The sequence below is a fragment of the Molothrus ater genome, chromosome 5, assembly GCF_012460135.2.
Source record: "Molothrus ater isolate BHLD 08-10-18 breed brown headed cowbird chromosome 5, BPBGC_Mater_1.1, whole genome shotgun sequence".
NCBI classification, from domain to species: Eukaryota; Metazoa; Chordata; class Aves; order Passeriformes; family Icteridae; genus Molothrus; species Molothrus ater.
In genome coordinates, this window is record NC_050482.2 from 30,490,688 (window position 1) to 30,505,203 (window position 14,516).

Genomic DNA, 14,516 nt, shown 5'->3' on the forward strand with positions numbered 1-14,516 from the left:
GAGGTGCTTACAGAGGGTTCTTCACCTCTATTTTAGTACATCCGTCATTGGCATGCTTGAACTCATGTGTTAGTGCTTGTGTGAAAGAGAGGAGAATAAAAGAGAACAGATCAAAAGTGTAAATCCAGCTGAAGGACAAAATCCTGTGTTTTTCAGAGAAGGTGCTTGCTGCCAGAAAGTGACCTTGAACCTCTTTAAAGTCTCTGACTGCCATTCAAGAATAGTGATGAAGCAAAGGGCGTAAGCAATGGCTATTTTTGCACCTCAGTACTCCATCTAAATCAAGTTGAACTAAAATGCACATAGAATTTCGTGCCTTTTTTTTCCCTCACTGTTTTTTTTTGGAAAGAGGAATTCATGTCCATTTCCTGCGGAGAGCGAAGAAGCTTAGGTTTGATAACACAGTGTCTTAGCCACGGGCCTGCTCACAGGAGGGGGCAGTACTGGTCCTCTTAAAGGAAGTAATTGGACAGGGAGATCCCTTTCTCACCAAAGCTGCACAGAGACCGTGTGCTCGAAAACTCTTGGAGATGTGCTGCAAGGACAAACAAAATACTGATACCTACCTGGGCTGGGTGTGGCTCAAGCCCAAACACACGATGGGGCTTGCTGAAGCGAGTGAAGGCTTTCAAGGTGGAAGAGTAAGCTATTTACTTCACAGTACAAATTTATTCCTGGAAATAAACGAAATGTTTCAACAAACATCTATGGATTCTCTAGTGCTGCTGCGCCAGGATTTGCTAGCAAACAAAAATGTAGGTTTTGGGGATATCAATCACCATGTTAAAAGCCTTCTGGTGCTAGCAGGGTCCTGACACTGAGTCTGTGACATTAGCAGAGGAGGATATTTTGCCTAGCAGCTGGGCAAGGCAGAACATCATTGACTGTGATGCATAATGTACGATCTGTACATGACTGGTCTTGCGTGATACTCCGAAAAGAGCTGCCCACACTTGTCACAGATTTTGTGAACACTGATAGCATCAACTGTGTTTAAACATGTGTTCAGCCGCCTCCAACCCTGCATGTTGAGACAATCAGTTTTCCAGGGCTGTGAAATCTTGCATGCATGTCTGTAATGCTGTGACCATGAGATGTTATCACTTGTTAGTTTCCTGGCCAAAGTACAATATAGGACTGATGATGAGTAATCCTGGTTTAATAGGAGTTGTCCTCTGCTCTTTCTCTTTAGATTCAGGAATTCACACAACGAACCAGGTAGTTGTGCTTTTTCTCCTTAACTCCTGATCATCTACTCTAACTCTTTTTTTCGGTCAGAACAAGTGTTTTACTGTGATACAAAGTTTTCAAACTTCTTGCATGAGGCTAAGGAAATAGCAGTGGCTAAAATAAAAGAGATTTACAATACGATAGATGCCTGCAGTGATAGTAGAAGTTTCATTTAAATAGATTTTAAAAGTAGGTGTAACAAGATGCTCTTTTATTTACTTGCCTTTAAGGTGTTGTTCTTGACGTCAGTTTATAGCACTATAGACCAATTTATAGATCTGAATAGACCATAAAACTTTGATCTTTTTGAAATGAGTAAATTTAGATTTTGTGGTGACCAGGATGCTGAGCTGTGTTACAACATAAAGATGAGATCCTCTCTTCTTTTCCCCAGAAAAGAATGGGTTTTGCCATTCCATTTGTAGAGAGAACTTCAAGGGCTTGCTTAGTATTTTGAGAGATAATACCTGTGATCTTATGTTGTCAGAAATTGTCCTGGCAAATTGCAACTGCTAGTTTCAGCATATACAGCATAGCTATTGAGAATGGGATGTGTCTAGAAACATGAGATAATTGAAAACTGTTGTGAATTAAATTATACTAAAAATACTTAGTTATGTATTGTATTAAATTATACTAAATATAATTTGTTTAATCTAGGACTGGGCTGCTAGTGCAGAGCCCCGTAATTGAATTCTCCTCTTTTAAAGAAGATAGATTAAAAGGTAGATATATATAGATATATATATATAGATATATATATATATATGAAAGAAAAAAAAAAGAAAACTTAGTTGAGAATTTAGGTGCCAAATATTATATATCTAAATCCATAACATTAATTAAAAGCTTTTGAAGTTGATGAGCATATCTCACTGCTGCTTAAATACATGGGCATGGAGGAAAATCAGTTTCTTTAGAAAGCAGAGCGCTCATTTACCTTACTATGTGTGAAATTAGGTGCTGACTTGTGAGTATCCAGGTTGTACTTACTGATCTTAGTGTAACCCTGCAATAACATGATCTGCTGACATCATGGTATCATGAAACATCATGAAATGGGAGAATTTGGAAAAAAAGAAAGAATTGTTTTTTGACAATTCCTATGTAATAAGATGGCGTAAGATTTTCAGGATGGTGGAAAAATGATGGATTCTTTAAATCACAACAGTAAACAAACAACTAATAAAGCTTAGATTTTCACACAAGAAATTCAGACTCAGGGAGTAGAGGACTACATTTTAAAATGATGTCTGTTAAGAACACCTTCATGGCCAATATTTTTTAAAAGAATAAACCAAAACAAAGCTATTGACGTGTCTGAGGGCGTTTCAGGAAGGGTGGCTGGAATCTGACAGAAGTAGTCAGTTTATTTGAAATCTGATGTCATTAACACATCTGTAAAACCAGACAGATGCCTCATATGGTACTCAGGACCCATCTCATCCTTCTTCTGGTAATTACATTAGCTTTTGCAATTCTGTAAAATACAAACAAATTCAATATTCATTAAACGTAAATTAAATCAGTGCAAGCAGAATTTATCCCATCATTTACAGGGCTTTGGGTATTGCATATTCCATGCAAGTCCCAGATTGTGACAGTGCTATAGGCCAAGGCCATGCTGTGTGCATATGTGTTCAGTGGTTATTATGTGTGCATGTCTTTAATGACATGTTTATGGAGGAGTAAAGTTCCATAGAAAAAGCATTAAACTAATAAAATTAAACACACTGGAATTTCATGTTATAAATATAGCAAGAGTTCCTGATCTGCCCAAGACAGGGAAGTTTCAAGCCTTGCTGGTGTGGCTGCTTCCCCTGGGCCTCCCGTGCTGCAGGGAGCTGGTCAACACCAGCCTCACAGACAGGCTCTGAGCTCGAGCTGCAGATGAGGAGAAAAGGCAAATAGCAGACAAAAATGTCAAAGTATGCAGCTCTATTAGCAGTCATGCTTAAACACATTCTGAGATACCTGTGTGGTAACCTATTTCTCTCTCTGGTTTTGGGCTTCGTGTAGCAGCTGTCATTACAGTAATGAAGTGATTAGATCTGCTCTGTTGCCTAATTACAGGACTAGAAGTGGCATGCGTTCCTGCAATCTAATTAAGTACTCCATATCTGAATCCTCTGATTTCAAGGATAGTGTTTGGGAAATTATCTTTAGAGCACATAATTTAAAAAAAAAAAAAAAAATTTGATTGAAGTGAGGGGTCTATGATATTGTAGAATTATTGATTACATTAAGTACTTTAAATTTACACAGAGTTTTTCATCTCAGCATCTCTTAGTATTTTGCCACAAGGGGCAAGTATTATTAGTCCCATTGCAAATTGAAAACTTGGGGAAAAAGAGAAGAATACATTATTCATTTAGGACACCCATCAAATGGTACAGCAAGACTAGCTAGTTAAAGACTAGATACCTTTTTCTTTAATGTCCTCAAGAGGATGCAAGAGACCTTTTGTTGCATTTCTTTTAGATAAAAGGATCTTCCATGCAGGTCCTGGTGCTATAGGTTTTGGGTAGAAAATGAGACTGCTCACAGTCTCCAGGTAGATACAGCACCTGCAACTTTTATTTCCCAGAACACGCCCCACTCTTCATACAATTCTATATAGTCATATTAACAATAGAAGCACAGTGTTACATGAGAGAAGACATCACATGTCTGCCTTAATTACTGATATTTACCTCTCAGAAGGGCTGCCTTCATACCAGCTCCTGACTTCTTTGGGATGGACAACTAAACCTGCTCCTTACCAGCATCTGTTTTATTGTCTTCCAGCAGCTGTCTATTTGCCCATCTAAAATGTATTTCAACACTGTGGGCTTAAATCCCTCTCCTGTCAGGGCTTACATCCCATAGTGTCCTGTGTGGGACAGTTGGTGTGACCAGAAGTTGAACACCTGAGTGAAGACTGCCTGCTTTGTCCTGCAGCCTCTTCAGACAAATGTGTATGTACTAGCAGAAGATGCTGTTCACTTAGCAGTGCTTACAACTAAATGTGTACCCTCTTACAGAAACAAGATGATCATTATTAGTGGAACATACACAACTCAAGCTTTGGCAGAGGCTCTTCACACTGGAAAAGGGATTCAGTAGTTTTGATTCCCACTGCTTTCACTCATCTACAGGTCCCTCCTGTTTCACCATCTGTTTCATGTTGCTTAGTCAGAAGATGAAGAGAACAGGTAACAGTAACATTTTAACAAGACTGTGTCAGAGGTAGAGTGCAATAAAATTTCAAAGACTCATGTAAGAGTCTAAATGTTGGTTTAAAAAGATGTATCCTGAGGAAACTGATAGTAGAAAAAGTTCTTAGAAGATCAGAGTGCAACAAATGCTTTGCCAGTAGATCTGGTGTATAAAGCTCTGAGTAACCAGAAGACAAAAGATATATTACAACATGTAGGATATATAAATTTACATTATTATTTTATAGCTAAAATTTAAAGATATCCTAAATATATTCTATATTATCTGATCCAATGTATAATCAATATTATCTTGTATAATCTATATTATCTGATGCTGCTATAGCTCTTATAATAAATACATTTTTAAAAAAATCCTGAGTATGGGTTTAGAACTTGTATTTCATGCAGCAGCTTGACTGTAGTTTGCTAAGTGTACCTAGTTCAAAATGGCCATTTGAAAACACTGTCTTCCTAAAGCCATGCCTTGGCAGAAAGCCATAGCCTGATCCTGCAAATTTTGTGCTTTCAGGTACTGAAGTCACATTGGAAATACTGTTATGGGCTAGTGTACAAAGCCCAGTGTGTTTTTAGTATTACCATCATGGCTTAATGCCGATGTAAAAGGAAGGCATAATTGCATTTTGCAAATGTGTTCTGAAATATTAATGTTCATCACAAATGCTACCTGGTTCAGTCTGTGGATGCTTTTCTTGAAGACTGTAGTCCAAAACTGCTGTTTTCAGAAAAAGTTGTGGTGCCAGTTTTGCAGAGTCCATCACGCCTCTATGCGTGGGCAGGGGGGCTGTGAGAAGTGGCCCTTTAGGCAACCTCAGTGTTAGGGCTGGCCAGAAGCTTCCTGAAGATAATGAAGGCAGGGAGATGCATAAAACAAATGCTGTGCTGAAGCACTTTCTGAAATTTGGTTCATAAAGGGGAGTCCAGGATGTAATGGTGTAAATAATTTCTCAGAAGTTACAAAGGGCCCAGGGGCAAGGAGCAGTCCGTGCAGGAGCATGCCTCCCTACTAGGCTGTGGTTGCAGAGCCATCCCATTTCCTTCCAGCCAGGCTGGGGCACACATCCTGGTTAGCAACAGCATCATCCCAAACCTTGAGCTCAGATCTGTTCACAGAGGGGCCATTGCAAAGGCAGAAATGGGCAGGTGGTGCACAGGCAGCTTTTCTTCCCTGAAGCCTGAGCTAGCTCTTTTAACTCATTAGAGCTGTCTACAACAACTTGTCTGGGACCTGACTTCCCACTGGAAGAGCTAGAACAAGAGATTTTTAATCCCACCCCTTCCATCCCCTTCCTAGACTGGGTGCTTGAGAGTCCCCACTACACCTTCCCCAGAGCAGGACCCTCCCTGGGGCCCAGGCAGCCTCAGGGGGAGCACACCGTGGCTGGGGCACCACTGGGATGCTTGGGATCAGAGCAGGGGAACAGTGCTCTCAGACCTGGTGAGGGCTGCCTCCTAACATGGGGGAATGGGCTGGTGGTACTAGCCTGGGTAAGACTCAGAAAGGATGCTCTGTATGCTGACCTGGAGGGAGCATGGTAGCTCACTGCAGCTCCCTGCAGCAGCCACCACAGCCCTACAGGAGCTACACAGCTCTCTGGGTTATAAAACTGTATTTATTCCTGCATTTATTCCAGGTAAAAGGCACTGTTCTGCAATTTTCCTTGGGTTTTGCACTTTTTGTTTTTTGCATTAAAGTCTGTGGCTTAGGGCAAAGTCGAGAATTGGGAAAATCTGGATGCCAAGTGGCAGAGAAAAGTAGCCAACCCCAGCCACAAACTCTTCTCCTCTCTTTTTGGTTGAGACAGGACAAATCCAGTCCCACAATTCCCCCCCAATCCACCTGGTGCTTAGAGCATGCCTGATATAGGAAATGTCAAGATTTTGAGGGCAATTTTAAGAGACCCAAATCAGGACCTTAAATGAACGAGGGGTTGGACTTTGGGGCATGCCCACTGCCACAAACAAAACCAGCAGCTTGTATTACAGGGAACCAGGAAACTAAAAATATGGTGTATCAGAACTTGACTCACATGCATAATTCTGTTTGAAAATGTTTTGGGTTTAACCAGGGGAGTGACTGATTGTCAATTGCTGAGAACCTCACCCTGAGCTCAGTAAATATTCTGCAGGCAGAGAGGCAGTGTCCGTAAATGATCAAGAAGCTCTCGAAGCTTACAGCACTATGCAGTTATTACAGTCTGAGCATTTTTTAAGCAGAGCAAATATTTGCTTTCAATTTCACGGCTAACTGTTGCTGGCGACACACGCGGCCTTTATGGGCACAAGCACTCACTGGCTCATTGTTTACCTTTTGGGTTCCTGTCAGAAGAAGGGTTTGGTGCCAACATGTAGTATTAGAAATACAAAACTATTTGCTCTTCTCTGATGTTCATCTAGTTTGAAATGGCTACTGATGCTTTTAATGTAATTTCTCACATGGATTAAACAAACATTTAATTTCTCATGTGGATTAAACAAACATGTGTCACTCACAACAAAACCTTTCTGCTCATGACTCATTAAGTTGTGCTTCCTAACCAGGTAATCAATTGCCTGAAAATGTTGCGACAACAGAGTTGATGACCTGTGTAATGTGAAGACGAGGGTAACACAACCAAGGGCCGCCTTCTTCAGTCCTTTTGCACACAACAGTGCTGCGTTGGGACTTCTAAAAATGGAGGGATTTTTTTCCTTATTATTTTAATCTCATGCTTGGAAAATTTTTGGATTGAAATTTATGTTTTTCCTCCTGCCGTTTTCCTTACCCTGTCTCCCTTTATTTAGGCTAACTTGCATCATAAATAACATAATGCCACATTACATAATGAGAAAGGTGGAGCACACACGTTATTAATTAGGGACAGACAAAACTTTCCCTTTTTCAATACCTTCAGTCCATATCTCTTTGCTAATTAAAAGACCACCGTTCCAGCTCACCTATACACTGATCCAGACCTCATCCGAGTATGCCCTATGGACACAGGGACAGCAAGCACACCCTGTACCTTCCCTCATTTTTGTGATAAAATGAAAAATCTAGGTGGTCTATCTGGGGCTGTTTGAGTATGGATACTTATTGTGTGCTCTCTTAGAGTTTTGGAGTCCACAGTGCATATTTAGAGAATGAAATTAAATTTTAAAAAATAATTATTTATATATATATATTAGGTATAAATTTATTTATTTATTTATTTCTATATCCCAAAAAACTCACTTCCTCTCAAACCATGACAATACTTACAAATAACATCTAGTGTTGAACTGTTCTTGGAAAATATTCATCTACTAAAAAAAGTGACTGCCATCCCCCTGCATTCATCTGGTCTAAAAATACTGTGTCATACGGAATTCACTCATATTTCATTCGTGAGTCTATAATTTTCTCTAAGAATTTATTTCTTGCTGTGGAAGTGTTTATTTTCTCCTATGCCAGTGACGCTAGTGCTTGAAGTGTTTATGTCATTGTCATGCTGCTGCAGAAAAACTTGCCCATGTTTTTCTTCTCATCTGGATTATTCTGTGTTAGCACATCATGAGAGATGGCAACAAATTGATGGAGATGGGGTGCACTAACACACTCTGGCAAGAAGAGGTTTGCGCACTGAGTAAGACAAACTTTTGAGCACGCATGGCCATTGCTGGTAAGACGTAGAAGCAAACTTCAAAGCTTGGCAGAAGTAGAGGGAAGCTGCTCTAAGCCAAACTGGGTGTATGTAAGTTTGGCCACGTGGCAGAAAAGGTAGCTGGTACTTGCTCAGCAAAATGGAGAAATTTGATAAGTTTATCCCTTGAAGTGTGGGGAGGGGTAATGTATTACCTGCCAGATGTGAGAATGGGAAAAGGAGCAGTCAGTGATGTGCAGTGAAACTTAGTTCCATAGCAAACTTTGCCTTGCTGCTTCTATTTCAGATCTATACAAGAGCTTGTGTTCATGGCAGCTTTTTTTTATTTCTATTTTTTTTTTTTAATTACACCAATTCATCTAATAAAAGATGTAATCCCTACTTACCAAACCTCTCTTGTTTATTTCTTATGCCTTTTGGCTACAGTGATGCTACATCTTTTGATACAAATATGTGCTGAATACAATTTATTTTGAGATATATGACAGCATATTCTCAACTTTCATTTTATATCATATGAAGGAGACAATATATTCTTGTGAAAAATTTTATGGAGGGAAGTCACAAAACTGTGACTTCCTATGATTTTAAAATGGACTTTTCTGAGAATATGTGTTCCTCTGCTACACTGCAGTTTTTCCACAGTTCTGTTTACAATGTACGGAAATATTTCAATGTTACTTTGACATCCAAATTGAACAGTCTTCAGTTCATTTCTGTTTCCCCTGTATTTGGTTTTGGATATATAGATTTGTCTCTTCTCTTTTGCTGTTCCAGGAGATAGGTATGCACCTTTTTGACAAGTGGGAAGTGATTTATCTTTGATAGAAATATGGTATTACATATAATGCTCTTATTGATCTATCATGCTGTTATCCTCAGATGTGCTTTCCTTGCAGAACTTTTTTCTGTGTTAAAGAAATGAGCAGCTGAAATTCTGATAATCCCAAGCTAAATCTGAATCAAGCTCATAAATCTAAATATAAAACTAATAGCGAGATGTGATCAGAGTTTGCATATGTCAGCTTCATTTGCAAAATCAAATTCTGACAGGAAATGGAAAACAAGAAAATCATCTTCAAGAGGATCCTAATTTGAGTATTTTTGTCTTTTTTTCATTTGATCCTCTTTAAGGATTGATACAATACATCAGAATGATGCTTCCTATGCAGGAAACTTAAGGCACAGAAAATAATGTAAAAGGTCTTGTATTACATCAGAATGAAAAAAAAAATTGTAACAAGAGGAGAATGAGAAGTGAATTTAAAAGAAACAGTTGTTTTTTCATAACTTTGTTACTCAGCAGCAGCAGACAGGAATTTTCCTACTTTTCCCCAAAGTATCGGTCCCTAAGTAGTCAATGGGAAGGAAACACAGCAATATTGTTCTGTGTGCTGTCATATGACTCTGCCCAGCGGAAAACGGCGGCTTTGCCGGCCCGCGTGAGGGGCCGGGGGAAGCTCCGGCATCCGCAGCATCGCCGCTGCCCTCGGCTCCACCGCCCTCCGTGAGCACAGGCGAGGGGCACCCGCCTGCAAAGCATTGCCACAGCAGCAGCAAAGCATTGCCACAGCAGCAAGAAAGCATTCCCACAGCAGCAAGAAAGCATTCCCACAGCAGAAGCAAAGCATTGCCACAGCAGCAAGAAAGCATTCCCACAGCAGCAAGAAAGCATTGCCACAGCAGCAGCAAAGCATTGCCACAGCAGCCACCTTGAGTCGGCTCTCCTCATCTGCCACATTCTCCTGCTGAGAAGTCTACTTCCAAAAGTGGCCATGGCTTCCCTGAAACACCTTCAGGTCCATTGGCTGAGAAGTTCCTTGAAACATTTGCTGTGAAAGGACATCTATGAGAAATTCCTTGACTGGTGCAGCTGAAGGAATGTCAGGGAATATTTGTAAGAGCAATTAAGCTAAAAAAAATGGTGTGTTCAAAGACCAAATGCCTGGCAAATGCATCCCAGTGGCAGAGTTTGTTTTTGCCATGCTGGGCCTTCCTGGCCATGCTGACGCCTTACCCTCTCTTATGGGTGCCATGTCTGATGAAACACATGCAGGTATTTCAGCCTGGAAAATATAATGAGAACAGTTTTGGTAAGGATTCAGCAGAGTTTGTAATAGGATTAAGGCATCCATAGCAGGCCTGGGAACTGGGGTAGCTCTTCTCATGCTGCAGGGATTCTCCCTGTCACCTTTCCCAGCACATGTCCCAGTTACTTGCTTGTTTCAGTGCAAAGTTTGAGCTCCAATTTCTTTCTTTAGTTTCCAAATTAATTCTGTGTAGGAGGTCTTGAGAAAAAAAAAAAAAAAGGCTTGTTTTAGGCTTGAGTCCAAACCTACTTTAAAATAAGCATTAATTAGTGAGATTGCTCCAGCTACTTAAAGCATATACTTAATTTGGGTCCTCAGAGCCCCGGCACCATGCAGGGAAGACCAACTTTGCCTTTAAGTTCAGGCAAGGCTGGAGCAAGTGCTGCTCCTCTCCTCCAGCAGCACTGTTGGACGGGGAGTTCAGCTGCTTATGATCCTGCAATAAAAGCAACCTTAGGAATGTAATAATGATGCTGTCAGGTTTGAAGATGGTTTCAATAATTTCCAGGCATTCTTCTGTGTAGAAAATTTGTTTAGATAATAAGTAAAGACCTTCACTGGAATTTGGAGGGGATTTGCGGCTCTCCGTCTGTTTGTGCCTCAATTAATCCTTGTTAACTTCGTGATTGGTTTAAAAAAAGGGAAGGTAAAAGTGTGACAGCTAGTACTAATATCACGTGAGATCATAATTGTTAAAGCTATAAATCTCTTAAACGCAAAAAATTTATCTATTTTTGTGTCTTCCAAATAAGTGTATAATTTGGCAACAGCAACATGATCCAAATTAATGATTCAAAATCTAAACTTGCAATTTCTCTGTTGCTACGATCTTTAAAATAATTCACCCCTGTCATCTGCCTTTGATGCAGCCAGCTATAAAGAAAAATTAAAATGGCCTCACATTCCATTAACATACTTCTTCACCTTGTCATTCTTTTCAATAGGCAAAGCTATCCTTCCTCAAAACATGGACATAGTTCAGGCCATCTATTTTGTTCCACAAAGGGTGTTTTTAAATGCCCATGAACAAAGATAATTTCCTATGAGTCAAGGCAAATTCCTCCCTTCAAATGCATCACCATCAATCTTTTGGCCAGAAAAAATACTTACTCTCTTTTCCTTCCTATCTGGTTCCTGGAAAATTGCATCATTTCTACCACTTAAAAAAAAATAAAATTCAGGAAGTGATGTTTCTAACTCAAGGCCAGAACCTTGTTTTCGACTTTACAATTTTTATGAGATCCTTGTGATTCAAAATATTGTAATTGACTGTTAGTAGAAAAGCCTGCAGCACCTCTGGTATGTTTTGGTACAGAGTGACAATCTTAGGATCCCTCAAATATATGGATCAGGCTCACTATTTGCCTAGGTAAAATACATTTTATATTTGTTTCACCAAAACTCATCAGTATAAAAAACCTTTTTACCAGGCAAGAGGGCCCTTTTCTGGAGAGAGGCACACACATGCCTGTGTATTTGCTCTGTAGCTGCATAGGAGAAGGAGGAATGCTGTGCCTGCAGTTTGCCTGTTGTGGGGCTGTTATGGGGCTGCACCAGCCGCTGCTGCCCAGCCCATCTTGGCTGCCCTGAGACACCTGGCTGTGCCAGGAACCAGTGCTTCTTTGTTTTCCAGGATTGGTTTCCTCATTGTCACCTTGAAAACCAGGACAGGAAAAGATTTATGTATTTTTGTCTAACAGTTAGAAACTAGTAAAGCCTGAAAAAAACTTAGCCATCCCTTTTGGCTTATTTGTGAGTTATCCATTCTAAGAATCCATGTTTAAATGGTGATGTGGACTTCCATGCTACTCCAATAAGCTACCTCTTTGATTTCACTGAGCATATAAATACTGGTAATTGCTCACAGTCAGCAGGAAAGGTTCTGGCTTACAGCGATTTATTTTATTGCTTATGTTAATGTGCCAGTGGGATAGAAGATAGGCTTGTGGGCACAAAGTAACAAGAGTTAAGTAATGACTCAGGTTGCCCTTGGAGACTGTCAACACATACAGTTTTCTCCACTATTTTTTTCACATGATTTCGAAATAATTCCAGATTATTATGAACACTTATTAATTGAGCTGCTTTACAGGCTGGGGTGGCTGATTTTCAGTTTTTCACACTTTCTGTTATATGTACCTTATCCAGGATTATTTCCACAAAGTCCTATTCCCCTTTCTGTTCAGGGATGGCAAGGACACAAATAACCATTAAATCACTTTGGGATTTCTGATATTTTGCACAGGCATTCTTCTCATCTCCCTTTTCATTTGTTAGCTAGTCTACTTTCTGTCTTCACCATTATGAAATCATTCTCCTTTTCTGTTTTTCTCTCCAGGCCTCTTTTCTGTCCTGTGTTTCCTCTGGGTGCTTTTCTCCCCTGTGACTTGTGCTTTGCCGTTGCCAACTCCAAAAATGCGGTTTTTGTCTACATTTTCCCTCCTGTTTGTGGGAGCCCTCGGTGACACTCACCTGACTGTGAACATGCTGGGTGGGGAAGGTGAGAAGACCTGAGGGAGCAGCAGACCCCAGTGTAATGGGCACTTGGCAAACAGTGGCAGCTCCTTTGCCTGTGTGGGATGACTGGCTGCTGGCAGCTCTCATTCCCACCCTTCAACCACCATGATCAAGCAGCCCTTTCCTTAGTACACACTTGAGTTTTTGTCTTGCACACCTTTCTCTTTTGGGCAGCAGCCAGCTCAGTGGCCTGACCACTTCTTTGCCCCTGCATCTATCAGCTTTCCACATCTTCCAGCTCCCTGGAAGGCTGCAGGAAAAGTCAATTCATGGCTAAAAACAACACTGTCTCATGAAAAAAGGCACAAACTGAGGATTTGCAAGCCAGTTCAGTATGCAGGGCAGCAGGTAAGCATGGTCAAGCCGCAGCAGGAGGATGCAGAGAAAACTTTGTTCAGTTACATTTTCAGTTATGCTCTCCAGTGCCAAAGGCAATCCATAGTTTAGTAACAGTAATGGATCAGTTGGCTTTCATAGCCACTATCATGATATTGCAATATTTCTCACTGTTTCTTTACCACTGAGTCTTTCAAATATTTCTCCACTTTTATATTTCTATAAAACATGGCAGTCAATTTGTCAATTTGGGTGGAAAGGACCTATGTACTTCCACTTGGAAATCTGTTCATCTTTACAGTCTATAGCAGACATGGTGATATAGCAGGCATGGTTAGAGCATGCCAAAATGTGGGAACTATTGCTTATAACACTAATTCTCTGGCAGTGGCTTTAACCGTGCACTTCTGTGTTCTGGGCACACAGTGGGGGTTATTTTAAATGTTGTTCAATGGGTCATTTTAAAAGGGATTGCCCTCAACAAGGGTACAGGATAAAAATGCCATCTAAAGGTTGTCCCAGGTGTGGAAGGGGAAAGCATTGGGCTGTTGGCTGCTGTACCCAATACCCTGTCAAAGGAAAGGCTATACAGCTGGGAAACTTCTGGCAGGGGGCAGGTCTACGCACCTGGGAGAATCAGAAAAATGCAAGACAAAACATTTGACAAAGGTCCTGGTTTAGGGCAAATTTGAGAGAAAACTTCTAAAGGGGTTTCTTCTAGAAGGTAGATTTAAGTGACCTTTCCCCCAACAGGTTCAGGAAAATATTTTCTTGGAAAAAAACTGGAAAAATTTGTTTATTGAACAGGCAAAGCATTCACTAGCACAAAAAAAGATGAACAATATAAAACAATAAAACTTCTGTCCACTTTCAAGAGATGACAAATTTAGAAAGCCCCCTTTGTGGGCTGTAGCTTGGCTCACTCAGTCTCTTATCAGTCCCTCTTGTGCTGGAAATGCTGCGGCCCAGGCCCGGCCCCGTGGGCCACAGGTGCAAGCTGCCGGTGCTTTTCTGGGTATTCGGTCTAGAGCAGGTTCAAACAGTTCTAAGAAAAAGAAAAACCACAGTCTAGGGAACTTCTCTGTCTCAGCTAGCTAAAAATTAACTAAAAGCAAAGGAGAGCTCTGTCTTGCGGTCTGTCCGTCTGCAGACAACACAGTCCAGGAACAGGAATGTGGAGGAGTGAGTGCAGTGTTGGAAAACAAATTGCGTGCTCCCCCCCCACCCCCTGCCTTTGCTTTCAGAATCAATCTTAAAGGTGCAAAATTTATTTTTGGGATGCAAGCATCATAAAGTCACCTCAGGACATTCTACACTTGTACCCATATTGTCAGCTCACTACCAAAAGTAATATATATTTTAACTCTACAAACACATACATTATACACACACGTATTTATATAATATGCAACTATACATAGACAGTGGCAGTAACATTTAGCAAACAGTGTTTAGCAAATATTCAGCAAACTATTTACACATAGTTCTCACTCAACAATTAG